The 24,008-nt window shown below is 59.2% G+C and overlaps 1 protein-coding gene across 2 annotated transcripts in view; it reads left to right on the forward strand.

The window, feature by feature from the left end:
• Window positions 1–851: 851 nt before the first annotated feature.
• SLC45A4 (solute carrier family 45 member 4) overlaps window positions 852–24,008 on the forward strand; it is a 65,753-nt gene continuing 42,596 nt past the window's right edge. For both annotated transcript variants that reach the window (XM_043880514.1, XM_043880513.1), the window contains exons 1-2: window positions 852–910; window positions 1,694–1,753. The gene's annotated coding sequence lies outside the window, so the exon portion shown is untranslated. The remainder of the gene's footprint in view (window positions 911–1,693; window positions 1,754–24,008) is intronic.

Below are 24,008 nucleotides of genomic sequence, written 5' to 3' on the forward strand. Positions count from 1 at the left end.
AAGGGCAGGGGGTGGGGAGCTGGGGGCACACTTAGCGTGGGAGGTGGGACTGGTATGGGGCAAAGGAGAAGGCCCAGGGCGAGGGAGGGAAAACCGAAGGGAGGGTTTTGCTGTCGCATCTGGCGGCGGAGCCCACCTCACCCGTCAGGCCGGGGGATGGAGGGAGAGTGGGATGGGAGGAGGCTGTCTGCGGAGGGACCAGGCTGGTGGCGGGACGCGAGGCTCTTAGGACCCTCTTACAGGAGGCGTTAGCGGAGAGGCAGGACCAGGGTGAACCCGGGAGGGGAGAGGGTGGCAGGTTCTCTCTCCTGCGGCTACCGAGGGGCACCTCCGCGGCCAGAGTCTGGGGTCACGGCTCCCGGTTAGGGTCTGCGCTCAAGTCTGGAGAAGCTGGGCTGGGGGCGAACTGCAGACCCTCGCCGGAGGCCAGAGGCGGGATGCGGCCGGGGCGGGGCCGGTCCGGGGGCTGGGCCGGTCCGGGGCGGGGCCTCGGTCCGGGGCGGGGCCTCGGTCCGGGGCGGGGCCTCGGTCCGGGGCGGGACGGGACGGTGGGTGGGGCACGCGGAGACCAATAGGCGCGCGTGGCTCGGGCCCCGCCCCGCCCCCCGCGGCGGCTGCTGCATAGTCATGAGCTCGGGCCGGCGCTGCGTCAGCGGAAGCGGCGCGCGGCGGCTGTTTCCGACCTGATAAAGCGGCGTTGTCCCCGCGCGCTGGCCGCATCCTCGCAAGCGCTCCGTTCGCGCCGGCGTCTCTCGCTGACTGACCGCCCGGCCGGCCAGCTGAGGAGCAGCCGCCGCCGGGCCCTGCCGCCGCCGCCGCCCCCGGAGCGCCGCGCCCCCGCCGTCCCCGCCCGGCCCGGCCCGGCCGCCCCGCCGCGCCGCCGCCCCGCGGCCCCGGCCGGAGGAGACAGGTGAGCGGTCGGCCCGCTGCCCTGACCCCGCCGCACCTGGGCGCCCGGCACCTGCCGCTGCCCACCCCCACTAGGCCCCCGCGCGGCCCCGGCCTCGAGCTCCGGGACCGGCTCCCGGCCCGCTCCGGCATCCCTTCCCCAGGGAGGAGGCCCCCCACGCCACGGCCGAGAGCCTGCTCCCGCCCGCACGGACGCTCCGGGCTTGGGCCCCTTCCCTTCTCCGCCCGGGGTGCACCTGCCCGGCCTCGTCTCCGTCCCCCGCCCCCCGCCTCCTGGAGCATCTCGGGCCCCTCCCCGCGGGGTACGCCTTCCCCTGGACCCTGCCCCGGCCGCAGTCCTCGGCATCCCCCACCCCCGTCTTCTCGGGTTACTCTACCCGCAGGCAGCCTGGCGCCTCGGCCCTCTCGGTCCCGACCCTGCCCCGCGCCCTCGGCCTGACGCCGCCAACTTCTGAGAGTTCAGCCTCTGTCCCCTCTGCCTGAAACCCTCCTGTCCCCGCACACGCCTGCCCTCAGCGGCCTCACAGGGCGGCCACACTCGGGGCTGCCCCTGTGTTTTGTCTCTCTTACCTGCACCGTCCTCTGGTCTGCCCCTTTGAAGACACCTCCAGTTCCGCAACCAAGCTGTGCCTGGGGAAGAGGGGCCAATGCCTCGGTGCACCCGGGTCCAGCAGCGCCTGCCCTGCAGAAGTCCCTGCACGTTTGTCTGCATCTCTGTACCGCTCTCCCTTTCCCTTGCCGGCTGGCCTCCCAGAGCTCTTGAACTTAACCCGTTCCTCCCCAGGGTGTGTTGCTCTTGACTGGGCTGCGGGGGAACACCTTCCAGAGGGCTTTTTCAGAGGAGGTATGTCAAAAAGGGAGGGGTGGTGGTTTGAAGAAAGCACAGCCTTCTGGTTAATCATTCATAGTGATTCTGGGGGGTGGGGATACACACTTGATCTTCTAGGGAGTGTGAGATTTTTTTTTTTCCTTTGGGAGTGGGGCCATTGAGCCATCCAACCCCATCGGTTACCTCAGCTGACTCCAGCCAAAAGGAGCCTGGTCGCTCCTGGTTTTGGGGGCATCTCCTAGCCTGAGGCCTGGGAAGGGAGGAGGGTTTAGGAGATGAGTGATTGAAGCCATTGTTGTGGGGTCAAATGATTGTCATAATTGAAGCCTGCTTCTTCTGGGAAAAGCCAAGTCAATCTTCCCAGCGTTCTGTGAGTGTGCTCTGCACTTCAGTGGTCCCCACTTCTCCCATCAGCAATGGACAGGTAGGGTAAGGGGGAGTCTTTCAGCTCTTCTATTTTGCGCCTGTAGTAGGAGAAAAAGGAAGACGATAAAAAGCTGGAGGATTGGTGTATTACCCTGATGTGGTGTATTAAATGACAGGGCATCCAAAAGAGTGACCCTAGCCATTTAAAAATGAGTACTTTCCTCAGTTTTCTGGTGGATCTGAATTATGTACTCAAAGAAACAGTAAGAGTTTATTGAGTGCTCAAGAGGTTTTGCAGAATCCACTTGAAGGTGAGGATGGGCAGTGGCTGTGGCCTGGAGCTGTGTAGGCCCCAGGTGGGAAGATCCTTGTGGCTGCAGAATGCTGGGGCTTCTGGGGTGGCGGGGAGGGAGGAGTCAGTTGTCTTAAAAATCTGGAATTTCAGTCCCGATTGTTCAGGCTAATTGATAAATCATGAGCAGCAGCTGTAAAGGAAAGTAGGGGCTAGTTTGAGACACGTTTGAAATGCATATGAGGCCCTGAGTGGAGGGTGCGTGTGGCCTGGATGGTCCCCCCCCACCCCCCCGCCGGGAGGCTGCCCCAGGGCTCTGGGCCTGTGAGAGTGGGCCTGCTTCCCTGGCTGAGATGCGTGCTGCAGCCTCAGCCCGCGTTGCATCGGGAAAGCAGAACAGAGATTGGACTGGGCGATCTCCAAGGTGCCTGGCAGTTTTTTTAACATCCTGGGGCTCTTCCCTGCCCTCAGCTCTGCTTGCTGGAGGTCGGGCAGGGGCGGGAGGAGCCTGGCACCGGGACCCTGGCCTCTCGGAGAGCCGGGAGAGTCCGCCCTGCAGGTCTGCGGGGGAGGAGGGGCTGCGGCAACGGCCGCTTGCTCCCCCATCCCCAGTGGAGGAGAGCACACACAGGCATTTTCGCCGGCGTTCAGGCTGCTTGGTGTTGGATTGGTTTGATCCATGTTGTCAGAGGGACAGTGGGGAGGAGAGTGGACGGCCTCGCTGGGGTCGGGCTTTGCTGGCGTGTCCTGACCGCGGTGCCCATAGGTTCCTGCCCCTAGTCTGCACCCTCTTGGCCTCTCCTGCTCGTCCTGTGGGGCCCAGCAGCCCAGCCCTGTGTAGCCGGCAGGGGTGGTTCGTGACTAACAGCCTGTCGGCCTGGCATGGAGTGAGGGTGACTGGTGAGCACAGTAGGTGGCAGACAACCCCAAATTGCAGTGCCCTCCCCGGGAACACCCCTGGCAGAGCCCTGTCTGTAATTTGTGGAGCCAGAACACGCTGGAAGCCGAGTCCCCGCTGAGGACGGGCCAGGGTGCTGCTCCTCGCTCGCTTCCTCTGGTTTCCCAGATTTTCTTTTTTTTTGATCACAACATAATTCCACTGATGAAGAGACACTCAGTGAAACCCCATTAGGAGGGTTGTCTTCATCTCCAAGCCAGGAAACCTGAGAGATTTTAGCTCTGCAAAGTGGGAATCTGACCAGAGGGGGAAAGCCTCCCAGAGGAAGAGCGGCTGTAGAGAAAGGAGGTGGGAGAGGACCCCCGGGCAGGGGCGCCCAGGCCGAGGCCAGCCCCACCGCCCCTCCCCCACCCCTGCCCGCACAAGGTCCCCTTGTTTAGATTAGCTTATTTATCCCACCAAAATCAATGAACAAGGATCTTTTTAACGTGGAAGTTTCAAAATGTGCTTCGAGTGGCTTTTTTTTTTTTTAAGAGTATGAAATGCTAACCCTTTGTGAAGTAAGGCACTTCCAGCTAACTAGGAGATTGTGGACACTTGAACGTGTGCGCAAAGGAAGCTTCCCTGCCTGCATTCAGACCAGCCTACACGGCCGTCATTTTCAACCCACTGCCACTTAGGTGGTGGTGACCCTGGAAACGTTCACTGGGGGCCTCGTAATGTTTGTGAAGCTGCTGCTTCGGCAAGTGACTTTCAGAGGAGGCATTTTAAGAAGATTAAGAGCCGCAGGCTTGCAGGGCGGCAGCATGATTCCTGCTGTTTTAGGGCACCGACAGTGTTCCCCTCACACCCGGGTCGGCAGCAGCACCGGGACACGGCCCGGACACTCAACACGGATGTGACGCCCAGAAGCGCGGACGGTGGTTTGTCTGAGTCCTCTGTTGAGCTCGCTCATCTTGGGGGTAAGCACGCTGCTGCTGCTAGAGATGGTGGGAAAGGAAACAGGTCCTCAGGGTTAGAGGGAAGGGCTCTGAGTTCTCATCTGCTAGTTCGGAACCTCAAGCGAAGACAGGTCGCCGGAGCCCATAGCTGGGCCTGCAGGGAGCCCCCAAACGAGGGTGTGTGCTCTGCCAGGCATTTTGCCCCCAGGTGCAGGGTTGAGCTGCTGGCTCTCCCAAAGTGGGATCCCCCCACAGCTAGAGGGTTTGCAGAGCCTTTTCAAGTTACTGAGCAAGGCTGCCTTGGCCTCACTCCCCCACTCTGCTGGCCCTGAGCCCAGGTGAGGGAGGCTTTGTTCCACCTGGGCCGTTGTTGTTTGCATCCTCCCAAACCTGTTGCAGGATTTCGCTGGCAGTGAGGGAAGCCGCATTCCTGAACCAGTGCCCGAGAGGCTCTTTATTGTGCTGCCTTCAAAAAGTACCTTCCAGCCTGGGATTCTGTGTCAGCTGGTTTGCAGTTTTTGGAGTTTCCTGGAGGGTCTCTCCTGGGGTTTCACCCTTGAATCCTGGAGCTCATTGAATTGGTTGGTGACCAAATTCTTCCCATTGGAAAGAAAGGAAGGTCTTAAGTGCAAAATCCATAGCAGACCCTTAGATAAAGAGGGATTGGAAGAGAGTGGATTCTGGTCCAGATGTCGTGGTTGACGAAATTTTACATACAGATCTTCCTGCACAGTTTTAGACAAACAACATTTTAATCACCATTTTAGGAAAATACATTTATCCGAAAGCAGAGGTGAATTTTGGTTTGGAAAGAGGAGTGTTTTTCCATCAGTTATTTTGGGGGGAGGGGTTTGGGGGATGAGCTTGGGATGTGGACGTGGGGGGGTGGCGAGGGGGGCACCAGCTGAGGGGCTGGAAGGCAGCCCTCTCATCACTGTGATCACTTGTTAAGTTAGGGCTGCTTCAGAGTGACCGTCCCTTAAAGCAGAGGTCTTCAGACTTTCTTGCCCCTGTTCTGTGAAATAACAAAAACTATGGGCACATTTTTAAGTTGCCATCTTGAGTTTTTCATTTAAAATAACTAAACACTCTCATGATCTGATAGCTCACCCTCACCCTGTGTGAAAAGGAGCAAGCTGTTGTTAACAGTTTTAACACATGTGTCTTTTCTTCCTCCTCTTGTATGTCTGCCCCATCTTTCCTTGTGGAATTTTAATGTCATGCACTTTTATACTTGAAAGCCTTTTATTGATCATTCTTCACACTTCTCTGTCACCAGAGTATACCTAAACTGCAGTTTAAAACATTTCTGTGATCATGAAGCTGTGTTAATCCAGAGGAAATTTTTGAAAAGCATTTATTTATTTATGGCTGCATCTGCACACAGGCTCGGTGCTGTTTCTTTATGGTTGTGTTGAACATGCCCAGCAGTCGCGGCACACGGGCCCAGTTGCCTCACAGCATGTGGGATCTTAGTTCCCTGACTTGGGATTGAACTCACACCCCCCCCACACACACCAGGAGATGGATCCCCAACCGCCACGCAGGTCCCCCAGGAGAGATTTTTAGCACTGTAAATATCAGTACAAAATTGATCACAGAAGCAGAAATGTATTGTTGGTCTTGATAATTACCTGATAACTACACATAGGCAGAATGTGTCTTAAAGAGCTGGCTGGGTCCCTTTAAAGTGCCTCTATTAAAGAAATTATCCCCCTGTCCCTGATGCCAGCACCCCCACTCCCAACAGGGACTGAGGAAGGGAGAGTGTGAAGGTGACCTTGTTGCGGGGGTGGGGCTTAGACTTGACCCCTGTCACAGACAGGATAACGCCGAGGATCTGTGAACTCAGAGTCTCCCACGCCCGAGAACCCCGAAGGAGCTTGGCGTTTGCACGTTTGCTTGCAGCTGTAGAGTGCTGTTCTGTGGCTGGGCCGGGCCGGGGGATGGAGCGGCAGGCTGCTGTTAGATGGTGCCTTCTGTGCCCCTCTGCGTGTGCTGGGATATTTGACTGCATGTTTCCTAGATGGACTGTGTTAAAGGGCACAAGACGGTGCAGCTCATAAACGAGTGTGTTTTGGTTAGTGACAATGCATTTTTATTCGGTTGGATTAAAATGCAAGCCTATGGACTAGTGCTGTGAGTTAAAGAGGTTTTTGTTCCCGCTGCGGAATCCATCAGCCTACTCTGCAAGTCTCCCTTCTCGGGCCCAGTGAGAGTGTCGGCAGGGAGGAGAGTGTGCCGCTGCTGGTCTCCAGGGCAAGGGCCCCGGGGCTGGGGGTGCAGAGGGGCCCGGCAGGTTGGGGTTTGGGAAGCAGGGCCTCTCCCTAGGAAGCGGGTGGTGCTGGCGTCAGTTTCCAGACCTTCCTCAGAGCCGCTAGAAGTCCGGGCTGGCCTTCTCCTAGGTAAGCCGGAGATGCCCTCGAAACGTGAACATGTACTGTGTTTAGCCTTTAAAACCCAGTTGATATTAGATATGACAGCAAGTTTAGTAATTCAGCAGATTGCTCTGCCTTCCCTCCCTGACCAGAACAGGCTTTGGCTGGAGGCTGTAGAACGTTGTGTTGCGGGCAGTCTGTGACATAGGGGAGGTTCCAAGTGACCAGGGGACCCCGCTGCTGGTGCTCATGCTGGGCATGAAGGCTGGCTGCTCTCCCAGCTCTGCGGACCCTGCTCATGTGGGTCAGCCTGCCGTCCTCCCGTCTCGTGTCCTCAGGTCCAGCCATTAGCAATCCGCTTAGGAATGCTTCACCTTGAACGTGGGCAACATGTGTCCTCGGACTGTGAGGCAGAGCCTTGGTTTCTAAAGATAAGGGAAGGTAGGCGCAAGGCCGCAGCCCCATCCGGGGGCCCTGGAGTGTGTCCCGGTGGTGAGGCGGTGGGCCAGGCCGTGCCGCCTCCCCCGCCCCATGGGGACCCCTGTGCCCAGATCCACGTTCACACCTTCTTGGCCTTTTGGACCCGGTACTAAAGGATTAGGGCCCCTGCCACAGGGGCTTAGAGAGAGGCCTGGGCTGCTCACGGGAAACCAGGGTGTCCAGGTGACCCCACACCTAGGGGTTCGGCATGCCCGTCCTGCTCGGGGAGCTGGGGTGCTGGCGTCACCGTTGGGGTCCTGACGTCACTTACAGTAAAAGCCGGCGGCTGGAAGCCTCGCCTTCACAGCCTGCACACCACCCTCTGCCGGAGGGAGCCGGGCCTTCCAGGGCATCCGGCGCTGCCCCCCCGCCCCCCTTCCGAGCACCCATCGCAGTCAGCTGTGACTCGGTGCAGGGCAGGGTTGTGGGGTTGAGGCCGGCATGTTCTTGGATTTGCCGGCATGGGGCTCAGCAAGCCTTGTGGGACAGGGCAGCTGAGAGAAGGCTCAGCGCTGTTTAAAACACATCGAGCTGGCTCATCCTCAAATTACTCAGATGTTGAAAGTGTTCTTAATTCTGAAGAGGGTTAATCGGGAGGGGCCCTGTGCCGCCTTCTGCAGCAGAGACACGATAGTGCCTGGTCCTGGTCCAGCCCCGGCCGGGTGGCCTTGACCCAGAAGCCGCCCACCACTCGGAGCTCCAGCCCCTGTGTTAGGACCTGGGGAGCATGATGTGGGCACTTAGGAGGCCCTGAGGGCTGGGTCCTCCTGGAAGGAGCACTCAGCTCCTCCTCTAACCATGCAGCCAGGGCTGTGCTATGTGTAACAGAGAGGAGAAGGGGGCACACACAGAGAGGTCAAGCAACTTATTCCAAGCCACACAGTAAGTGGCCAAGCCCGCGAGCTCAGCTTAGACCTCACCAATGAGGGTGTGGGGCCTGAGGTCTTGGGTCTCCTGCGTGGCCATGAGCCCTGGGGGTGCGGGGTGCAGGGCGCCTCCACCCATATGAATATACGTGTTTCTGGAAGTCTGGGGAACATGACTTTGGCTCTCCTGTGCTGTGACAGTGTGTGGAAAACATCAGTACATTTTCACAGGGTGAAATGCTTGTCGCTCACCAAATGCAGGTGAGAGTGGGGACCGTTCTCCCAATGGGTGAACAGTGGTGGTGACACCGATGCTGTGAACAGAAGAGGAGGCAGGAGCGGCGTGGGGGCGGGTGGGCAGGCTGCCGCCAGCCGGGTCTCAGAGACAGCTGACTCTCAGTCCTCGGTTAGTCCCCGGCCGTAGGTGCCGCCTCTGCAGAGAGGCTGTGTGCGGATAAGAGCCCGTGGAAGGCGGCAGTTTGTGGTTGTAAAGGTCAGATAGGCCTTTGGTTCCGCCTTGAGCAGCAGGGAGCGCCCGGAGCCTGGAGCGCAGGCTGTGCTTTCTGGCTGGTTTCCACACGGTTTGGGGAAAGTTTACCAGTTTTAACGTGGATTTCCTCGTGGCCCCTTAGAACCTGTCCATCCGGGGATTATTCCTGCCCGCCCAGCTCAGCCTGGTCTTTGGAGCCCTCTAGCAGATGTGGTCTGGGGTCTCAGGCCTGCCCCGTGGCAGGCCGGCTCCATGAGAGAGGGCTGGAGGACTGCTCCTACCACCCCGCCAACCCCGCTGGCTGTTGGCGGAAGTCCTCTGTGCTCTTGACTTAAATGACATGGGCAGGGGCAGCTGTAAGACCACCAGGTGGATTGTCTGGGGGGGAACCCGGATCTTCAGTGAGGCCATCACGTGAGCTGAGCCTGGGGGGCTGTCAGTAGTCCTGATGCACGGGGGTCACTGGGTGGCACCCATGTGCCCAGGCACCGCCCATCCTCTCTGAGTGTTTGTGGGTGCTCACAGCCCCTGGGAGGGCCCCGGGCATCTTTATCAGGCGCCTGTGTGTGGGGACCGTGGGCAGGTTCTGTGCGAGGTGCCGCCTAGATTCCGAGGTAACTTCTGAATTTGCCAACCACCCTGCACAGGAGGGTGGTGTCCCCACTTTGTGGTTGAGGAAACAGGCCCAGAGAGCTTAAGGAGTCCATGTGGCGTTCTGTCTCCTAGCTGAGTGCCTCTGCTGGAAAGCTTACTAGGGACCGTGGGAAATGCAAAAGCAGTTCTCCTCTGTGCAGAGGTGAGAGCTGAAGAAGGGTACACAGACAAGGGCCGCAGTGCTGGCCAAGCGCTCCAGGTCGTTGTCACCTTCACCTGAGCCTGTTCAGGGAGGACTTCTTGGAAGTGGAGGCCCTCACAGCTGGCTTAGGAAGAAAAGGAGCCCGACTGTCCAGGAGGGAGGACGCCGCCGTGGCTGTGCATGGTGGAGGTGGGGTGGGCCTCCAGCTGAGCCCATCTTAATCAGGGACGACCCGCCCAGGTTGCCACAGAGACGTGCCGGGGGAGGAGGCCCCGCCAAGCCTGGACGGCGCGGCCCGGAGGGGCCAGGGGACAGGGCGTGATGTGCTGCTGGCCAGCGTGGCGTCCTTGGACTTCTCCGGTCCTCTCAGCTGCGGAGAGACGCGCTGTGCTGTGCCCACCGTGGCTGGGCCCATGGAGAGGAGCTGCCTTCAGCCGGTGTGCAGCGAGGCACCTGGACTGGGCATGGAGTGCCCGAGCCCCCTGCCCACCCAGCCGCTCTCCTGGCCTGGCTTCCCAGCTGCCCTCTTCAGGGTCCCTGCATGCTCCCACTGTGGTGGGCATCCCTTCCCCTCCCCTGCCCAGGCAGCTCGGGAGACCAGGCTCAAGTTGAGGCTGCTCGGTGGGTCCTGCCCTGTCCCCCGCGTCCTCCCCTGCGTCCCCGAGGGAAGGTGCTGCTCTTGACCTATCTCTCTGCCCTGGATCCCGTCACACGGCTGCAGGTCGGGGACTGGGCGGGGCTCCATCAGGCCCGGCCCTGGCTCAGAGCCCGGCCGCTTACACTCACAGCTTCTGATAACATTTCAACTTAAAACAGCCTTTGAGTGGCTAGCCTCATTTTTCACATGAGAAGTCCTTCTATTTAGGGACCGGCCATGGCTCCCCTAACTGAAAACCCCAAGCTCCCAGTTCAGCACAGCCCGGTGAGGGAGGGTCACGGGTGTGACCAGCTCATTCCCCGACTGGCTGACATGAGGGGGCACGGTGGTGTCCCGGGTTACCCTTATCATCCTGAGGCTCCAGGAGGGCTGGGGCTGTGTGCTCATGGGCTTAGGGAGTTAAAGTCCTCCGTTTGGTGGGGGGTTTTCACATCTGAGAACAGCTCAACACCTCGGGAGATGTGATCAGGTACTATTCCCCGGGCTCTTCAGAGAGGAGCTGGAGCAGAGGCTGTGGGGGGTGCTGTCCGGGAAGGCCCCTGGGTCCGGCTGGGCCAGCCCCACTGGATGGGGTGTGGGTCATCACCGCATGCCACGGCTGTCCGCATGACGGACGTTCTCACCGGGGGCACTAGTGCTGATGCGTGCCTTCACTGGAGAAGCCCCCCTGGGGCTCCATGGGTCCTGACTGGGGCCGGCAGGGCCCCTGTGTCCTGCCCACCTGTCAGGCAGAGCCTGCCCCCCATCCCCCAGCTGCCCCCGGAGATAGGTCCTTCACAACTGGCTCCCAAGGGAGCTTCCCACATGCTGGGCCCAGGCTGGCAAGGGCGGTGACGGTGGGCAAAGGCAGGCAGGTAATGGTAGCTTTGTAGTGGGTGTTTGGGACCTTTGTCCAGTGACCCCCGACCGGACTGCTCACCTGTGTTTCTCAAGGGCGGATGCAGGCTGTGCCTTTTGGCCTGGTGGAATGCCTCACCGTGGTAGGGTGCAGGGGAGGCCCAAGGTGCTGGCCCATGGGCCCAGGGTCCTCCTGGTCAGAGTTTGACCTAGCTGAGTCTTATTTTTACCACAGTCTGGTCTTAAGCCCAAAACCAGGATTTTTTCAACCTTTTTTTCAAACCATTCTTTTTCTTTTTTTTTTTTTTTGCACATTTCCACCCCAGGAAGATCTTGTCTGGATTCACATTCTTTTTTTTTTTTTTTATTGCAAGTCTTTGACGCATGCAATATTCCTTTCCCAGCATAACTGCCCTCTCCTGACACCCCTGGAAGTTAAGCCCCAAGGGAACACACGAGGCCGGCTGCCGTGGCACCTTTGCAGTTCCATCTCATACTCTGTAGAGTGAGCACCATGTGTTTTTTCCGTCTTGTAGATACGATACCAGTAGGTGAGTTGTTCTCTTACGTTAAACAGGGTTTGCACGTTCGGTTTACGTGGAGTTGCCGTTAGGCTCCGTTTTCCTCACGCCTGGGAGCCCAGAGCCCGGTTCTGATGTCTCAGGGACACTCCGGGTCCTGAGGACATGCGGACGACCCGGATTTGCCTACACTTCCTGCTTACCGTCTTGCTTCCGAGAGTCAGTTTCAAGGCTGATGGGTTTTGTCTTGATGTGATGATCAGTTGACCAAGCATTTCAGAGTCCCTCCTTCATACTCGTGTGGGAGTCGCAGGGCTTGCCAGCTTCGATGCCCTGGGTGATGGCAGGTGGGTGGTCTGGCTGCATCCGGCTCATCCTGCTGGTGGTGGGGAGCAGGTGGCACCCACAGGCAGAGCCAGGGGAGTTAGGTCCATATGGGGGGCAGGCGGGGCTCAGGGACACAGCAGTGGGGGTGACAGCCCACCCAGGGCCTGGCCGCCACTGAGAGCCTTCCACTCATGGGCCCGGGGCACCGGGAGGAGCAGTGAGGGGGCCACGTGAGGCAAAGAGTCTGTTGGAGATGGAGTGGCCTTCCACGGAGGGGCCTGGTCAAGTGTGGGCGCCTGCCTGTGGGACCACTTTCCTGCCGCCTGCTGTCTGAGTGGGAGCTGACAGCTGTGGGTTTACGGTGGCTTGGGTTCTGGGCCGCGTCCTGAGCAGCCCAGGTCGAGTGGGGTTGGGGCTTCAGGCCCCTCGTGCACAGGCCACATCCTCCTTCCCCAGGGCTGCAGGCGGGCTCCGTTCCTTATCTGCAGGGCAGCCTTGGAACAACTTGAGGGCAGTTTGAGCCCCATGATACGTGTGTGCCGGGGCTGATGCGTGTTCTCTGGGGTGATGCATGTGTGCCGGGGCTGATGCGTGTGCTCTGGGCTGGTGTGTGTGTGCCGGGGCTGATGCGTGTGCTCTGGGCTGATGCGTGTGTGCCGGGGCTGATGCGTGTGCTCTGGGCTGATGCGTGTGTGCCGGGGCTGATGCGTGTGCCGGGGCTGATGCGTGTGCTCTGGGCTGATGTGTGTGTGCCGGGGCTAATGCGTGTAGTCTGGGCTGATGCTTGTGTGCCCCGGGGCTGATGCGTGTGCTCTGGGCTGGTGTGTGTGCCCCGGGGCTGATGCGTGTGCTCTGGGCTGGTGTGTGTGTCCCGGGGCTGATGGCGTGTGATCTGGGCTGGTGTGTGTGTGCCAGGGCTGATGCGTGTGCTCTGGGCTGGTGTGTGTGTGCGTGTGCCGGGGCTGATGCGTGTGCCGGGGCTGATGCGTGTGCTCTGGGCTGATGCGTGTGTGCCGGGGCTGATGCGTGTGCTCTGGGCTGATGTGTGTGCTCTGGGGTGATGCATGTGTGCCAGGGCTGATGCGTGTGCGCTGGCGGTGCGGTGAGAGGCTGGATGAGGGAAGAAAACCTGGCCTGGGTCGGCTCTGAACTGGGGGTGCAGCGCCTGGCAGACGGCCTGGAGCCGGGTGTGGAAGGAAGAGCCAGACCATGTCTGAGGGAGACTGCGATGCCCAGACTCCTCGTTTGAAGTCGGTGTACAGATCAGATTAGAGTGTTATCTGGAGTACGGCTTGTGTTTGGTTATGAAACGTGAGACCCGTGTTTTGCTGACCTGTTTTTTTCTCACTCATCCCTCCCCAGCTCTGTCTGTCCTGGGTTATTTTTCTAAATGAATGAGCTAATACAACATACAGAAGGTTCAAAACAAGCTCATTATCACCCTGGTGAGCCAAGTAAATAACATTTACTCAGGACTCCTCTATAGACGTCAGGGCTCGCCAGGCTGACTTTATTGCATTTGACAGAATGACGGTTGTTTTACTCACAGTGGTTTGTACTTTTGTCTGTTCGTTTAGGATCAGCTCCAGAAAGTGTGGTTTGATCTTTCTGCTGTCACCATGTTTGTTTCATAAAACCCCCAGCTCCGCAACAATCAGGGGTGCCCTTGTTGGTTTCTGTTTCATCTGCCTTTTTTGTTTGTTTGCGTCTAAATTGCTCAACTACATTCTAAAGGAAATTACAAAAGGAGGGACTGACCTTAAATGGCTATGAGAAGATGATGTAACGGCCACATCACGGCAACAGTGCCCCTGACCGGCTGAGTGACCGTGTGTGCGCCCTGCTCCCTGTCCCCCAGCCAGGGTGGCTCTCTACCCAGTCGGGCCATGGATCCTCTGAGACTGCTGAAAGGTATGGACTTCCTTCTCACAAAAATGTGGAGACACCGTCTTAGGTGTGCGTTACGGGGTACTTAGGGCTCTCCTGGCACCCCTAGGGTGTGGGCCAAAAGTCCCTGTCTGGAGACAGGTCACGGACCCGCCAGGTGGGCTCCCTGCTCCGTCTCCTGGAGCGTCTAGCTCTGGCCTTGGCTGGAGACCAGCCCCCAGGTGATGGCTGGCGGTTTTCTAGCTGCCGTGATGGGCAAGAGCAGCGACTGCCCAGCGGACTCAGGCGTCCATCCCGGGCCCTGGAGAGCCTGGAAGCTGTGGGCACAGCCCCTGCCGGGGATGCTGTCGTGCCTGTGACGTTAGGATGCTCCAGTTCACTTTGTGGGGAATGTAGGGTAGTTAAAATTAGCAGCGAGAGCCTCCGAGAGTCAAGGTTGTCCAAGAGCGTTGAGCAGTGTCACATTGAGGTCAGGCTCGGGGTGGCGGGTGGAATTCCCAGCCAAGCCGCAGTGGAAGCGTCAGGCCTTCAGCTGCAGCTCGCAGGGGCCCTGGTGTCAGCTCTGAGAGGGCCTTAAGAGGGGCACCGGGTTAGATTTCTGACTGTGCCGCCCCTGATGTGGTGACTCCAGAGCCAGATGTGTCACGGCCTGGGGAGTGGGCCCCCTGCGCCTGCAGGCTCCCCGTGCATGGATCCTGAGGGCAGCTGCATTGTGCAGTTTCATAGTATAAAGGACTCGAGGCCCTCTGGGGAGTCCTGGGCAGAACAGTACACTCTGTCTTTTGTGTGTGTGTATTAAACAATGTGTGTAACATTGTTTATCTAACTGCATAGTATAACATACTATAGCACACATAATCACACGTATGTAATGTGTATGACAGTCTACTACTATCGTAACATGTATTTTATTTCAAGTTCCTTGAGGGGGTGTCCCGGGTTCTAGTTGCCCCACCAGCTCCTTTTCATTGATGACATGAGGGACACGGTGTTTCTTAGGACCGTGACATAGGGTCTGAAGCTACAGTGCCAGGCATCCACTGGGCCTGCTTGGCTGGCTCCTGATTCAGAGGAGTGGGGGGCGGCCTCCTCCGCTGAGTCTTGCTTGCTTCACAGAACAGGAGGGCCTGGGGTGTTCTCCAGCCTTCCCCATGGGCCTCCTCCAGACCCCCTCTACAGAGGGACCCCGCTGGTCTCTGGCAGGCGGCCACTTAGTTCCTCTCGAGACAGGCCATGTGATCCTTTCCAGCCCATCTCCTCTCAGCTGGGAAAACCTGGAGTCCCCCATGCTTATAGCACCACCTCTTCATACTCTTCAGATGAAGAGCACACAGCCGTCCCTGATAATTCTCAGCAATCTGTTACCCCGTCTGCAGCCCTAAAGATTAGAATCCCGTCCTCACAGGAAGCCGCAAGTCAAATCACGTCTTTGTGACTTTATGCTCCACTCTCATGCTTGTCTGCCCTGTGTGAAAGGTGAAATAGAGGTTGTTTTGAACTAAAGACTTTTGATCTGGCCAGGTTTCCATTTCCGCCTGGAAAGGAACCAGTCTGGCCCCTGCTTGGCCCTCACCTCCCACCCACCCACCCCTTGAGCCACAGGTCTCCGCGACCGCTTGACCCCTGAGTTTGGGGGAGGGTTCCCACGAAAAAGCAAGACCAGAACAGGGCTCTGGCCTCTCCCCTCCAGTTCCCGCTGGTTTTCCCAGCCCAGCAGCGACACTGTTGACAGGCTCACGACAGCGCTGGGACGCAGCATCGCTGGCTGGGCTGCTCTTTGTCCCCCTGAGGGCCCAGCAGTCACCATCCTGCAGCTTCTGGGCAAGCAACCTAGTGCCTCAGTTTTCCCATCTGCAAACTGGGGCTAAGAACGTCGTTCACCGCATTGGACTGTTGCAAGGATAGAGCAAGCTCGCGCACACAAAGCTCTGTGGACAGTAGTTGGCACCTAGGAGGTCCGCTCAGAGTTTCAGCTGCCATGACGCACCCACATGAAGCATGAGAATGCAACACCAGGGAGAGGCTTGGCGGCTCCCGGGAGGGACGGATGCGCTCCAGTGGGAGATGGGACCTCCCGGGCCCATGCACGCCCGGGTTGGGGGCGGGAGCGCGTGCCCTTGTGCGGCTGGGCAGGAAGCTGGCGGGGGCCGGCAGCTGGGCTGGCCCGGCACGTTGGGCCGTGCGTCCTGGCCAGGGCCATGGAGTCGGGCGACGTGTGAGCAGAAGTGTGTGCAGGTGGATGTGTCGCTGTCCACTGTGTCCCCTGCGCTGGGCCACGAGCATGGGGTCGGGTCTGTGAGCACAGGAGAGGGTGGGGCAGCGTGGGACCGAGGGCCTCATCCCACCTGGGGCCCTGTGGGCAGCAGCCAGCTGGTGCCCAGAGGCACCCGGGCTGCTGCCAGCCTGACTCCCAGGCCCAGCGTGCGCCCGCCACAGCCCTCAGGGAGGGTGGTGTGGTAAGCCGCACAGTGAGCCTTTTATGGTCTGAAGTTTTTTCTCCCTTCTTTTTTTTTGGGGGGCCACAAGCGCCCGGCATGTGGGTTCCCTGACCAGGCGTTGAACCCATGCCCCCCACAGTGGAAGCGCTGGGGAAGTTCCCCAAAGTGTTTTCTTGACAGACTTAACCAGATGCCCCAAAGAATAACTTCTTTAACCAAATACATAATTTTCCTATTTGTAGTTAACTGCCTTTAATTGGCTGTTGTGCCAGCCTGGCCATCCTGCCACTCCCAAGGATGCTCCGTGCTCCCTGGGAGACACGGGGAGTGCAGGCGCACCACGAAGGGTGCTCCAGGGGGCCAGCCCTGGGGGGCTCAGTGGGCTTCGGAGGAGGGCGGGTGGTCCCGGGGGCGGTGCGCAGCCTGCTCTCCTGGCCCTGCGGGATGCCGGCTCCCTTGTGCAAACACCGCCGTACCTCCAGGTGACCTCACCTGTCAGCCGTCAGGGCAGCTGAGTCATGACGCTGTAAATTATATCCGCCAGGGCAGGTTTGTAGCTGCGGTTATGTCTTCTCCCTGTTAAAATTAGTGTCGAGGAGAGAGTGAGGTGGTGTGCGGAGTTTCTCGCCCGTCACTTACAGGCTTCCCACGGGCCCTGCAGGCCTTTGTCCTTCAATGGTGGTGCCCTCGGTGTGCGGTTCTAAGCGGGATCAGAGCTGGTGGCTGTGGGGGAGGAGGGACAGTGCCCGCAGCCTGGAGAGAGGCAGCGGCTGGTCAGGTCGGGCAGCGGCCCTGGTTCCCCGTCTGCCCTGTGCCTCTGGGCTGTTTTCAGTGTCCAGGGACGGACGCTGACCCCACGAGGGGCACCTCACCCCCGGCAGCTGGCCAGGATGGTGCTTTCGCAGGGCCGGCCGCACCCAGGTGTGAGCGGTCTGTGAAGGGCAGTTGCTTCTGTTTGCTGGGGGCAGGTGTGCACGGGGGGAAGACAGCGGTGTCGCAGGAGGGCTGCTGCTAAGGGGACAGCAAGGTCTCCTGGGCCTGCTCCCACGGGGACAGTGGGCAGGAACTGGGTCCGCTGCAGATTCGTGCCGTCACTGCCTTGCGCCCGATGGGGAAACGCTCGCTTGGGAACGGTGACTTACTCTGCTTATGTTTGCCTTATTCTGGAAAGGCTTTAAGCTGGTTTAGGAGTCTGTAAAGGTGCAGTAAGGTATCTTTGCAGCCTGCATGCTTATGTGTCCTGCTGTGGTCTGTTTCCAGTGAGCGCCTGTGGAGGCTGCCCCCTCCCCAGCCTAGGAGCTCCCCGGGGGTGCAGAGGGGCGTTTGCCACTAGCCTCTGTGGGTCCTCCTTGTCTGTGCCCAAGCCACGTCTTTCTGGCCCAGAGTTGAAAGCCAGAGGGACCATGAGCTCAGACTCCCGCCTCCCAAAGGGCCGGAGCCGAGCTGGGCTCCCTTGTGCCTTTGAGGCAGTGTTCCTTCAGGAGAAGCCCAGAAAGACGGCCCCCTAGGTCTCCCCACCCGCCTTCCCCCATGTGACACCCCCCCCCGCCGGACCCGCCGCCTCTTCAGGCTGACATGTGGCCTCAGGTGTGTCCTGATACACTGTGGACACCCAGCTTGTGGACTGACGTCAGGGGCTGAAAAGCCCCCTCACTGGTTCTAGAAGCGTTGCTCAAACTCAAGATGGAGCGTCTTCAGAGACTGTTTGGGGAAGACTGAAATCTCACGCTTGCACACATCCTGGGCTCCACCGCGTGGGCCTCAGGAAGTGTGTACAAGCCCGTGCGTTCAGGACTCTTTGCTTCCTCAGCGTCTGTGCCCGCCCCTGCCCACTCCCCTCCCCTTCGCCTGTCGGCCTTGTGTTGGGGTGTGCGCGTCCTGGGGCGCACTGTCTGAGCGTGGGCACAGAGGGTGCCGAGGGGATGCAGAGTGGCAGGATGGAACGGGGGCTGGCGGCTCGGTGGGGCTCACACCCTGGGAGCAAGTCCTCGGAAGCCGGTCCTTGTGCATGACAATGGGACACGGGTCTGGGCCGCACCACGGGCCCGTTGCCCTGGACAGGCAGGCGGTGATGCTGTACTGAGGGGTGGACGGACATGGGAATGGCCTGCGCTGCAGTCCTGGCAGGGCCGGCCATGCGTGAGGCTGTGGCTCTGAGCTCAGAGTGACAGGTGGGTCCCTGACCTAGGAAGACCCATTGAGATGTTGGGTTTTGGGCACGGTCCCAGCGGCCACTGTTGTGGAAGCCTTCAGGCCGAGGACCCGGGGTGGGGAAGGTGGGGACCCGTGGTCCCTTCTTCGCTGGACCTCCAGGGATGGTGAGCTCGCGCTTGGAGGGAGCCTCCTGGGGTGGGGGACGCCCGCTGTGGAGCCAGGCTGACGCTGAGCCCCAGTTACAGCTGCGTTTCTGGTTCTGCCCCTCGGGGCACCTGCTCCCTGCAGTCGTCCTGGCTGGGGGTCAGCGCATGGAAGGGACACACTGGGTGGCCGGAGCTGAAAGAGCGCTGACTCCTTCCCCTGTGAGGCCCCTGGGGACAGAGACGAGCCCTGGGCCTGGGCGGGGGCTGCGCCCAGGGGGACCCGCCAGAGGGAGCGAGGAGCTTCCTGCGTCTCGGCGTCTTCGCAGGACTTGGACGAGCAGAGGCCAACTTGGCGCTGGATTGCGCTTTTATCCCCCAGGAGAGAAACCAAATAAACAGAATAGAGTTACTTCGGGCCCCTGGCCAAACGAGACATATTTTGGATCTGGTGACCTTTTTCTTTGGGTCATTGTTCACTGGAGAAGGTTTTGACCATATTCCATTTCAGAATAGGAAGAACAGCTTATTTTTCAGAGTGGCAAATAAGGAAAAGAATGAAAGTATCTCGGAGTCTCTGTTTCCAGAGGCTCCCCCGGGAGGAACATTTTTATAGACACCACACATCCTCGCCAGCCCTGGCCAACTTTCCGTCCCAGCGTGCCAGGGTGTGCCGTGAGCCGGCCGGCGCCTGCCCATGTCCCTGCGGCCCGCCAGCCGCATCAGGGCCCCACGCTGGGCGCCCAGCTCTCCTGGGATCTTCGAACCTCAGCATTTTCACGACTGCCCTGCAGAAAGTCAGTGTCGTCACTGAGTCCCAGGGTGAAGCAAGCACTTGTGGCCGTAGTCAAAGCCAGGGATGGCGGTGTGACATCAGCCTTCATCGAGGTCACAGGAGACGCCCCACCACCGCCATCCTCAGCCTTGGTACCTGGCTCAGGTGCAGGCCGCACGTGCGTGACCATACAGCAGGGGCGCTGCCTTGCGTGGACACGCGTGTGCTGGGCGCCAACCGCCAAGTGCCGTGGCCTTTCCTCCTGGCTGCCCTGACCTCACGCTGCTGCCGGGGCTGTAACTGAGTGCAAATCCCTGTCTGCCTGGCCGCCTCTCTCTGCCTTTGAGCCTCGGAGAGGCTGTCTGGGAGGATCCCTGTGGCTGTGCACCGAGGGGATGAAGCCCGCTTGGCCGGGGCTGCGAGATTGCCCTGAGTGCCTCGGCAGACTGGGAGCTGGTGTCGACCTGGCATTTCTGGGGAACCCGAGGCCTTCTTGGTGTCCTCGTTTGTCTCTCCTGCCGCCCGCCTCTCCCATGTGTCCCGGGGGGCGCTGGTCCCAGGATGCTGCGCGGGAAGCCCGAGGGGGCCCACAACCTAGGGCTGGCAGGAGATGGGGTGCCCTAGACATCAGCCTGCTCGGAGGGGGCCACTGCTCACTTCTCGAGGGGGTAAGCACTCAGTGCCCCCAGCTTTTCTCAGCACAGAGACTCATGGTGTCCTTGGGGGTCCTGGGCTTGGCTCCCCACCCCCACGAGGCTCTGCATACAGCTCAGGACATTGGAGGGTCGTTTGGTGGTGAGGTTTTGGGGTTTGGATGTAGCAAACTGTAAAATAACAGAGCTCGGGTGACTTATCGATGATGCCGGGTACCGGCTGCCTGGTGCTGGGTCCATGTGGAGCCAGCTCACACTGCCGGGGCCGCCCTGCCGGGCTGGGCGAGGCCATCTGGACTGGGGTGGAGGCTGCTCATCCCCACCTCATCCAGCTTGTGCTGCTTGCAGGGAACCCCGGGGCCTGAGGAGGCGCGGAGACTAGCGCTGGCCCCAGAGTTGTGGCCGCGTGTTCGGGCTGCAGCCACAGACAGGCGAGCACGCGGGTCAGGCGCAGAGCCCTCCTGCGGGGTGGCGCACGCCTGGGTGTCCCTGTGAGGGGCCAGGGGAAGGGACAGGGTGGGCACGGTGCAGGGGGGGAGCCCCTACCCTGTGGCAGCCACGGCTAAGACCTCCAGCCCCGTTGCCCGCGGCTCCTGGTAGGCGGGCAGCATGGACACAGGCTCCCTCGTGGTCTTGGCCAGGTCCGTCCCCTCCAGGCACCTGGAAGTGGGGGTGTGAGGGTCAGAGGGAGTCCCTTGCCCAGCTGGCAAGTTGCCCGCCCCGCTCTCCTGTTTTCTGAGCCTGCCCCTCCTCGAGGGTCATCCCAGGGTCGTCCTAGCGGCAGGCAGGTACCTGACCAGGTACCGTGCAGGGGAGGTTGTGGTCAGCCGCTCTGTGCCTGCCTTTATAGAGAGAGGCTGCGCTTGGTTCTGGTAACCGAGTAGAATCCTTAAATTTATGCTTTTGTAATAACTTTATCACTTTTAGTGACAACCCTGGGTCAAAACCCTCATAAAGCCAACAGTGTCGTAATCATTAGAGTGCCCTCTTGTCTTTCTGGGCCATCTACGCCCAGAGAAGAGCCTGCCCAGTAGCTCAGATTCTCAGGGAGCTGGTTCCCGGTGTTGGGTGGTTGGGGTCCTTAGGACTGAGTGTCTGCCCGGCGCCTCCCCTGGCACACACGTGGCGGGGGGTTTCCAGAACTGTCCTCACGGCCCAGAGGCCTGTGTTGCTGCGGTGTGACCGCCTCTCCAGGTGGGGTCCGTGGGCGGAGGCTGCTCACGTGCTTCAGGCGGCACCCACGTCTGCGCTCCGTTTCCCACCTTGAGGTCAGAAGCTCAGCTGCTTCCAGGGGGTTTGGGCCCGCGGGATGCTGACCCCCTCTTCCATGCAGAGGCTGCCCTGCTCTATCTCGGAAGCATGGCGTCACAGGAGCCAAGATGTCGGGGTCCAGGTCTGGGGGACCCTGGCTGAGTCTCCTTCCCCACCAGGTTCGGGGAGCCCTTCTCCTTGAGCCGCCCGCTTGCCGGCGAGGCTCTCGTCTCCCCTCGCGGGCCCCTTGTCCCCTGGGCGGCAGCTGCTGCTGTGACTTGGCGTCCTGTCCCTGCTGAGCGGCACGCTGACAGACTAGACGTGAAGCTGCCCCAGGTGAAGTCAGGGTGAGGAGCAGTCTGGAGCTGGTCATGGGCCTGGCCCTCGGGATGCTGACCCACGGGGTCCCTGGGTGTTGCCCTCGTGGCCCACCCTCCCCCTGCTGCCTGCATCTGGTCACCAGGAGACTCACCTGTCTGTCAGGAAATTAAGTTTAAATCAGATTTGAGAAGTAACGCTCCTTGTTCACGTTTATCTCAACCATCATCTTAAAGTCTCTCCTTTTAATTGACTCTGTTTTCCAGTTCCTTCTGTCTGCTGGGTGGTTTGCGTGAGCGCCTGGCGCTTGCCCCTGATCACCAGTGGCCCAGGATGGGCTGCAGGGGTCCCGGGGCCTGGGGACCCAGGGTGAGGCGACTTGCTCCCCTCCAGCTGCTGCTGTCTCTTCTTCTTTTCCTTTGTAAAACTGCTTCTTTGGCAGCTTTCACTTCTCATGTAGGCAAGTCCCAAGCTAATATTTATCCTGTGAAGTATCTTAAAAATGCTGGAGGGCAAGTTATTTGCAGAGAGCTTTATCAGTCTTTGAAAGAGAGTCATTGTTAGGTTGATAAACTGAGGCACTGCTTACAATAGCCAGATTGTGTTTGAACTTGCAACCTTTAATGCAACAGTTAGTTTTTGTTAACAGATGGAATCCTGTTGGCTGTTCTGGTAAAGAGGTCTTTATCCTTGTGTTTTTTGTTTGTCGCTGGCATGCACTGGGAGAGGGGAGACCTGGCGCCGAGAGCTGATTTTGTAATACATTCAGGTGTTACTCGTTCTATGATTGGCAGGCTTTTCAGGAACGCGGACTTTGTACATGGAGCCCTCGGTTTTTATGAATCGTCCCTTTAAAAGTGGAGCTGCTGCCTTTCAGAGGGAAGCTGGCCTCACCATGCAGTCTTCAAAGACTCAGCAGTGTGCAGGAAAGAAAAAATGATAGAAGTAACAAGAATGTGCAGAAAGTGGTATTGCTTATGGGTGGTCAGGAGGTTTCAGATCTAAAGGAAAGCACTCTGACAATGTACTAAGAACTTTCCTGAGGCTGTTACTTTCGGTGGAAGGAGTGGCTTCCTGGGTCTTCTCTGGAGCCCGCTTTGCTACACAGCAGCCCCTCTCGACTCTGAGCATCCAGGTAGGAGGTGGGGATGTCCTCTGGGGCTGGGAGGGTGTCTGGGGCCTTAGCACCAAGCACCCTCAAATTCATGCCCCTGCCTGCTGCCTGGAGGTCCAGGGTGGAGGTGAGTCCTGCAGCTTCTGTTCAGGGACAGAGGTAGGGACTCGTGTGGCTCTGATGAGAGGCAGGTCCAGAAGCAAGTTAAGCCTTAGTGACCAGGGGCTGGGAGCCCAGGGTGGGTACGGGTCCAGGCCGGTGGGGGCAGAGGGGCCTTAGGCGGGCTGTGCTTGGGCCGGAGGCTGGGACGTGGGGACGTGTGCCGGGACGGGTTCTCCTTGGAGGGGCCCGAGGGCGGGTGCCTGGTGGGCGGTGCCTCTGCCCTGGAGAGACCTCAGTCGGGACCAGGCACTTCCTCCTGGGTCAGCTGACTGTCTCCGGCTGCTGACTCGCTGTTCCTCCCTGGCCTCAGCGTTTCCCTCTCTGTCCCTCCTTCTGACTCAGCCTGCGCTGCGCACGGCGCTGCCTGTGGCCTGAGCGGGGCCGAGAGCCCATCTTCCTGCTCTCCTCACTGCGGCCACACAGGTGCACACCCTGTCCACGCCCCAGTGTCCCTGGGGCTGCAGAATCCGTGTTTAAAAGGTTGATGGTTGACTGAATTGTTTGGGGGATGCACTGAGTTTCTGCAGGGGAAAAAAATTCCATTTCTGGCCATCGTGACTCTCCAGGTCATTTTCTAGGTATGCCTCCCACCGCTGTCATCTCCAGAACTTTTTCTTCTCCCCCAACAGAAACTCTGTACCCCTTACATTTATTTATTTGTTTCGGAAGAATTCCAACTTTTTCATTTTTGTCCTTTTATACAAAACCAAGAAGAAGAAATAGAACTGCAGAAGTAGTTAATTGGTAGAATACACGTACACAGAAATCTGGATAGGAAAACAAGCTTATTTACAATGAGAAAACACATTTTCTTTTTTTTACTTTAAGAAAAGAGCCGCGTCTTTGGCTGCGCTGGGAGCTCACTGCTGGGCGAGGCCCCCTCTCGCTGCCCAGGCTGCTCGCCTCGGTGGCGTCTCTCGCTGCGGCTCGTGGGCTCTAGAGTGTGGGCTCAGTCGCTTAGCTGCCCCTCGGCTTGTGGGATCTTTGGACCAGGGATCAAACCTGCGTCCCCTACACTGGCAGGCGCGCTTCCCTGGTGGCTTACACGGTAAAGAATCTGCCTGCAATGCAGGAGACTCGGGTTTGATCCCTGGGTCAGGAAGGTCCCCTGGAGAAGGGCATGGCAATCTACTCCAGTATTCTTGCCTGGAAAATTCCCATGGACAGAGGAGCCTGGAGGGCTACAGTCTGTGAGGTCACAAGGGAGTCGGACACGACTGAGCGACTGACACTTTCAACACTTTTCTTAACCACTGGACCACCAGGGAAGTCCCCTTATATTTTTAATGCATCTGGAAACCCATCATCACTGGTAAGTTTCTGTGGTCAGTGCTGTGTGTTCATAAATTTACACTTTGGAATCCCGCCTCGCCCTTCCTCCAGTGTTTACGTGGCTGGCAGATGCTTGGGGACCGTGGGCCTCCTTTCCGGCTCAGACTCTGTTTCCCGGTGCTGTGTTTGTGTCTGGAGGCAGCATCCTTTTGCTGGCTCACAGGCTATAATCCAGTTCTGGGTTGTTGGGTGG

This window comes from Cervus elaphus, chromosome 21 (assembly GCF_910594005.1).
Source record: "Cervus elaphus chromosome 21, mCerEla1.1, whole genome shotgun sequence".
In the NCBI taxonomy this organism is placed as follows: Eukaryota; Metazoa; Chordata; class Mammalia; order Artiodactyla; family Cervidae; genus Cervus; species Cervus elaphus.